Genomic DNA, 6,208 nt, shown 5'->3' on the forward strand with positions numbered 1-6,208 from the left:
CTGAAACACACCTATTCCCTGGTGTCATTTCATCTTTAGGTGTTATTCTGTTCTTGAGGACAGAATGAATATCCCATTGCTTCCATTCGGAAGAAGAGAGTCCGCCTCATGTCAAATGGGACGCATCAGCATCGGGGTATTCCACCAAGTCCACAATTTTGACCGGCTTCCGTTTTCTAGTGAAGCACTGGGGTGTTCAACCAGGTGACATAATTTTTGTCCCCCTGAATCTTTTGACAGGGTAGGGAATCGGTTCTCCAGAAAGAATTAGCAGCAGAATACAGTACAGCTGTGGGTGAAAGAGGTAGATGGTGTTTATATCCTGGAAGAGAAAACTGCATTTTTATTCTTAGATATAATAGATATTCTCTAATACTGTCAAATCATGAAGCTGACTGTACTCACATACGATGTAGGGGCTCTAAGGCAGTGGACGCCAGTGGGTGAAGAAACCAATGAGACTTTACAAAAAAAACTTTTCTTGAAACTTGCCTTACTGTACATAAGCCTTAGTTTGTATTTCTTTAAGAAATATTAATATTTATCGTGAAGTTCTTTCAATAACAATACAAACATTGTAATTTACTTAAAGGGATACACATTTGGGTACAAAATTTAAAATACACAGAAAAGTAAACATATGAAAAAAATTATTACACATTATCTCAACCTTCAGAAATAATGACTGTTAATATATTGACAATATTTACTTCCAGTCATTTTTCTACACAGAGGCCCATTAAAATGTCAGTCTTTTAATAACATCAATTATGGTGTTATTTCTCCTTTTCGCTGTTTAAATATGAAGTTGTATAATAAACATTTCTCCTAGTTAACTGTTGTCTAAAAAGATTTGTTATGGTTACATGATTTTATGTCCTATGAATGTACAAAACTTTATTTAATAATGTTGTTTCGGGAAACTTACATGATTTATAATTATTTGATGTATAAAATGATGCTCCAGTTTGTATTTTAGCGGCAGTTTTGGCAATACTTAACAGAATTGTAGCCGTGCCTATGTTATATCTTTGCAATGTAATTTTACTTACGTGCTTGAGAGAAACTCTTGCCTATGTGTTGTAGAAGGGAAAGTGTCCATTGCTGCACCATTTATAACAGCTAATTGTTCTGTCAATGTGGTGTTATATAATATGTTGGGGTCTATTTATGCCATGGACCAGTGCATCGATTTGCAGCTTGGGTAGGGAAGCATAGTAGTGAACATAAAGTGAACAGACTAAGTGTGCATGAATCCCCCAAACTTCAGGTTAGGATTAAAAAAAGTGACAAATGGATTCAGACTATGCTATTTATGAAAAAATTTAAAGCACAAGTTTATTACCTATTGTGTGTGGATAACCCACCACACACACCTACCACCTAGGAGCACTGTCAACTGACGCTAGAGATGAAATATCCATGTTTTATTTTAAGCCAGTCCTCCTATTGGTACACAAGATCTCAGCACCTTTCCCTACCGTCCTGTTCCAGTCCGCTGCCATCTCTCCTTGGAAAACTCCTCCGGCCTCCCCCACGGCATCACTGTTCCCACCCTGCCTTCCACAGTTGGTAGAGAAGCCAGAATTATCTTTTTAAAGTGGAGGCCAGATCACATCCTCCCCAGCTCAGAACTGTCTGGTGGTTCCTTATTTCTCTGAAAGTAAAAGGCAAGAGTCTTACAAAGGCCTAAAGACACCCTCTGACCCCAGTCTGTCTCCCTCCTGCACTGAGACCTTATCTCTTACTGCTGGCCCTCTTGCTCCCTACCCTGCAGCTACCCTGAGCCTCTTGTTTCTGGAACACACCAAATTTGTCCCTGCCTCAGGGCCTTTGTTCTGACTATTTCCTCTGGGGCAGCCCTCTTCCCCTGTGTATCCATGTGGCTCACCTCCTTCAAGCCTTTGCTCAAATGGCATCTCCCCAGTTAGGCCCCCTCCAAACACACTATTCTCTGTAACCACCTCTGCCATCCTCCAGGTCCCTCCCCTCCTGCTGTATTTTGTCCATTATCTTCTAAAAGACTATTTATTTAGATGTATTGTTTATCTCCTGTCTCCCCTTACTTAGAAAGTGAGCTTCATTATATCAGGGACTGCTGCATCCTTGAGAACTGATGTATCTCAGACGTCCAGAGCAAGCCACAGATCTGATGGGAGACTCTCAGTGCTGTTGGGTATGGAACAACATCTTTAAAGCGTTGAAAGGAGAAAAAAAACCTGTCAAATGAGAATTCTGTATTTCTTAAAAATAGCCTTCTAAAACTTTTTTAATTTCAATAAAATTAAACCTGAGAGAATTCATTGCCAAGAAGATTGCACTACAAAAAGTGTTAACGTTTTTCAGATTAAAGGAAAATGATACCAAGTGGAAACATATTTTTATAAAGGAATAAAGAGCAGCAGAAATAGCATAAATGAAGAGAAAAATGTAAAAGGCTTTTTTCTCCCTTTTTTCATCTATTTAAAATGTTCTTAGCTGTTTGAAGCAAAAAAATAATCACATATTGAAAGATTAATTACAATAGGACAAAAGATGAAATGGGAGAGATGGAAGTATACGTTATACACAAAATGATGTAATATTTGAAGGCAGTCTGTGATAAGTTAAACATGCATATCATAAAACCCAGAGCAATCGGTAAAACAAGTAAACGAAGACATTTAACTATTAAATCAAGACAAGGGATAAAATAGAACATGGAAAAAAAGTATTCAGTCAAAAAATCAAGAAAGAAAGGGGAGTAAGAGAACAAATAATAGAGGGGGCAAATAGAAAATATGTAGCTAGATGATAGATTTAAATCCAAATACATTGATAATTATATTAAATATAAATGGTCCAAATACTCCAATTTAAAGATAGAACTTGTTTAAAAATAAAAATAAAGATAGAACTTGTTGAACTGGATTAAAAAGAGCAAAACCCAAGTATTTGCTGTCTAAATATATGAGCTTTTATCTCCTAAGAAAGAAGGTATTCTCCTACCCACCCATAACACAATTAGCATGCCCGAAGATTCTTTTCTTTGATAATGCTGACACTTCTTAAGACTCCAAAGCAGTTGTCTTGCAAAATTCTCCATATTATTTATTAATCTGATTGTTTTCTTCTGATTAAATAAGAGTTAAACATTTTGGCAAGAATACTATATAAGTGGTCTGTGTGACTTTGATTACATCACATCAGGAGGCATTATCAGAAGACTGACCATATAATTTATCATTTAATCTGGGACACTGTTTATACTTTTTTATTGAAGTATAGTTGATTTACTATGTTTTAGGTATACAGCAAAGAGATTCAGTTATATATATTATATATATATATATAATATATATATATACATATATATTTATTTACTTTCAGATTCTTTTCATTATAGGTTATTACAATATATTGAATATAGTTCCCTGTGCTGTACAGTAGGTCCTTGCTGTTTATCTATTTTATACATAGCAGTATGAATCTGTTAATCCCAAATTCTTAATTTATCCCTCCCTTACTTTTCCCCTTTTGTAACCATAAGTTTGTTTTCTATGTCTCTGAGTTTATTTCTGTTTTGTAAGTATGTTTATTTGTATCTTTTTTTTTTTAAAGATTCCACATATATTTGTCTTTCTCTGTTTGACTTACTTCACTTAGAATGTAGTCTCTGGGTCCAGCCATGTTGCTGCAAATGGCATTATTTAATTCATTTTTATGGCTGAATTATATATATATATATATATATATATATATATATATATATGGCGCAACTTCTTTATCCATTCATTCGTCAGTGGACACAGGTTGCTTCCATGTGTTGGCTACTGTAAATAGTGCTGCTATGAACTTTGGTGTGCATGTATTTTTTCGACTCAGAGTTTTTGGCTGTGCCCAGGAGTGGGATTGGATTGCTGGATTATATGGTAACTTTATTTTTAGTTTCTTAAGAAACGTCCTCACTGTTCTCCACAGTGGCTGCACTAATATACAGTCCCCCAAACAGTGTGGGAGGATTTCCTTTCATCCACACCCCCTCTAACATTTAGTGCCCATAGACTTTTTGATGATGGCCATTCTGATGGGTGTGAGGTGATACTGTGTTGCAGTTTGATTTGCGTTTCTCAAACAATTAGCAATGTTGAGCATCTTTTTCATGTGCCTGTTGGCCATCTGTAATGTCTTCTTTGGAGAAATGTCTGTTTGGGTCTTCTGCCCATTTTTTGATTGGGTTTTTTTTTTTTTTGATATTGAGCTGTCTGAGTTTGTATATTTTGGAAATTAATCCCTTGTCGGTCTTATCGATTGCAAATATTTTCTCTCAGTCTGTAGGTTGCTTTTTGTTTTGTTTATGGTTTCCTTTGCTGTGCAAAAGCTTGTAAGTTTAATTAGGTCTCATTTGTTTATTTTTGCTCTTATTTCCATTGCTCTAGGAGATGGATCCAAAAAAATTGCTGTGATTTGTGTCAAAGGCGGTTCTGCATATGTTTTCCTCTAGGAGTTTTACAGTATCTGGCTTTACGTTTAGGTCTTAATCTGTTACCCTCAAAGGGGAAGACCTGGGTTTTTGTCTCACTCAAAAGAAGAATTCAGACAGGAGGTAAAAGCATTGTGTAGTTAAGATTTTATTAGCAAAGCAAAAGTGCACCTCCAAGAATGGATGGCAGCCTTGGTCTTTGTCTGTCTGTCTTATACCCTCACTTAGAAGTGATCTCTTGATTGATTGACAGCCCTTGCCCCTGGAGTGCTTAGTTGTGCTCGTCCCTTTTTGCACATGTCCTTACCCATGATGCACACAGAAAACCCATGGGGGGCCCTAAACCACGATGCTAATTATATTAAAGGTAGAACTTTAGGTCCTTGTCACTACTGCATGTTTGTGGCCATCAGGTCCCAACCAGTTTCTTGCTGGCACTCATTTAGAGAAGTAGAGCCCCTTATGCTGTGGGCAGGCATAGCACTATCTTCCGGACCATCTTCCCTCTCCTCCTTATCTGCCCGGTGCCCCCACTTATCTAACTGCCTAACAAACCCACTTGGAGTTTATTTCTGTATATGGCGTTAGGGCGTGTTCTAATTTCACTCTTGTGCAGGCAGCTGTCCAGCTTTCCCAGCACCACTTGCTGAAGAGACTGTCTTCTCTCCATTGTATATTCTCACCTCCTTTGTTGTAGATGAATTGACCACAATACTTGGGTTTATTTCCAGGCTTTCTATCCTGTTCCATTGATCTGTGTGTCTGTTTTCTTGCCATAAACTGGGACTCCTTTGAGAGGAGAAAATGGTATAGTTAATAAGTATTCGGAGACATCAGGTGAAAACTAGGCATATTCCAGAAAAACTGGGAACTCTGGTTACTGGTCACCTAATTACTGGTGATACTAAGTTTGATCACTTGGTTGAAGTGACATCTCTCAGAGCTTTCCAGTGTAAAAGTATTTTTTTCGTTTGTAATGGTTAAATTGTGAGATAACACATTGAGAACATGTCAATGTCATGTTCCTCGATCATATGTCACGTAATGGCTTAGCACCCACGAAGTTATCCTTTGCCTTACCTAAATAAATTATTACAGTTGAGATGGAAAGTGGCCGCTTTCCCACACTGTCATTTCTCTGAGTTCATTAGTTGTATTCTTATATAAAGGAGATCTTTCCTTAGCTTCTCCCTTGTCCTTTTACTATCCTTATGGATATTAGGATCCATCCATTAGAATCATTATTCTTTATTATATTCAAATCATTAAAAAAAATTGGCCAGTGGAAGCCCTTTTAAGCTGGTGTCTGTTTGGATCTGTCCTGTTTGTTTTTGAGTGCTTCCTTGCTTTGTCACAAGACGTTCCAGTTTAAATTTGTAAACTCCCTTCCCCATTGGTTTATCTGTCTGTTTACATACCTGACCCGTGCTGTTTTAATGACTGATCTTCATAGTTTTAATATCTAGTAACAGTAGTTCCTCTTCTTATTCTTACTGTTCAGGATTTTCCTAGGCACTAGGGGATGTTTTTCCTTATGCACTCTGGAACTAATTCATGTGGCTCCAGAAAAGAAAAGTTGGTAATTTTCTTAGGATTGCCCTGAATTAGTATATTAACTTGGGAGAGAAGTGGCATATATTTAGGATGCTAAATCGCTCTATCCAAGAAGAGCTAATCTCTTCTTGTTTTGAGGTTTCTCTCTCTCTCTCTCTCTCTGCTTCAGGACAGTTTTGAAGTTTTTCTTTA

Source organism: Vicugna pacos, chromosome 29 (assembly GCF_048564905.1).
Source record: "Vicugna pacos chromosome 29, VicPac4, whole genome shotgun sequence".
Classification (NCBI taxonomy): domain Eukaryota; kingdom Metazoa; phylum Chordata; class Mammalia; order Artiodactyla; family Camelidae; genus Vicugna; species Vicugna pacos.